Source organism: Atta cephalotes, assembly GCF_000143395.1.
Source record: "Atta cephalotes unplaced genomic scaffold scaffold00010, whole genome shotgun sequence".
Lineage (NCBI taxonomy): Eukaryota > Metazoa > Arthropoda > Insecta > Hymenoptera > Formicidae > Atta > Atta cephalotes.
Genome location: NW_012130074.1, coordinates 6,818,622 through 6,820,255, shown reverse-complemented (window position 1 = coordinate 6,820,255; position 1,634 = coordinate 6,818,622).

Here is a 1,634-nt window from a genome sequence, read left to right as displayed (position 1 = left end):
TGTCGGCCTCGTTCCTCCCGACTCCCGGTCGCCCTCCAGTCAACTTCCAGCGGTTGTGATAAATCAGAACGCACCTGGCGTCCCTCGCTGCACACACGCCAGGTCCGATGCATTCGCTCGTCTCGCATACTCGCCGGATTACCTTCCTCTGCTCCTCAGCTGTAGGAGAAAAGCTGTATTCTACGGAGCGGTCGAATTAAGAGCGCGGGAGCGTTCAACGTTAGGGAAAGATGCGCGCAGAACGGATGGAAAAGGCGAAGGCTATAAATACAAGGAGAGACCAGGAAAGGCCAGGAGAGCTAGGGCGGGCGAAAGACACGGAGGCGGAGATAGAGAGAGAGAGAGAGAGCGAGAGAGAGAAAGAGAGAGACACTGTCCTCGGTACAATGCGTACCACACCAATCCTATTTTCAGAGATACCCATCTCCCACGGTTTCGACGGTGAGATTGCGGGAAGGAGGGACGGTGCGGTATAGCCCGGCTAACCGCTTTATCCCAACGTCGAATCGCTCCTTCGAGGTTGGCTCGCAGCTGTTTCGTCACTTCTTTAAAGTCCATCCTTCCCTTGCCTCATGTCGATTCTCTGTCCAAAAAAACATCGGAAATGCAAAACGTTTCCACCCCAGTATACCATGAGAATCGCGAAGGGTAGATCGCTCGATGCCGGGAGTGCGCTTTCCATTTCGCCCGTAAAACGTCTGCGGCGACTTATCGAATCTGTATTACTTCTCATGCACGCCACTCGCAGAGAAGTGTTTCGATAGAACCTCCACCCCTGCCTCTCCCACGCCTGGGAAAAACGATATTTTAACGCGTCGATGAGAAAATACAGGAGCATCGAACTTTTACGAACGTCGTTCACATCAAATGTATGCGAAAGAAGCGAATTTTGTACTGTTGATAAAATAAGTCAGCCGAAAAGTCGTAACAATATTTATTTGTCAAATATATAATTTGTAACATATATTTCTGGCTGTGCGTGTTCCGCGCTGCCAATTATTGTCGAGAATAATTATTATTCTAGTGATGATAGAGGATGAGATTTGAGATGAAGATTAAGGGTGTCCTTTGGGTGGACTAATTCATTTAGTCGGCAAGCACAAAGGACAGCGTCACTTAGACGTCACACAAAGAGCGTTTTGGCTCCCCTGCGGAGTGTCAGAGATAGCGGATTGTAATGATGGTAGTAGTTTCTAGGCTGAGTCACGAAAATTAGATCCAAGATCTTCGATTCTCCCGATTGAGTATACCTATAATTAGTGTTCATTTCTTTATATCTTTTATATCTCTCAGCGGATAGCCAACATACGATCGTTCGTCACAGAAATTCTGAATTATCAATGTCATATTGTGCCAACCAGACCAACGTGACGTGCCACTTACGGAATATGACAGATTTCCCGGTAGCCACTTATCTCTCTGGTTACGAAGTAGTTCGCTCGCGCTCGCGGACCACCGTGCACACTTAGCTGGTGAAACGAGGTGATTTATAGCGAAACTTGCCGTATAAAACGTACACATACGTTAAACGCCTGAGGTGTCTCGCACCGTTACTTCCCACAGATACACATCCCTCGCGAGTTTTGCGGAGTAGAGAAAGAAAGAGAGAGAGAGAGAGAGAGAGAGGAGGGGGA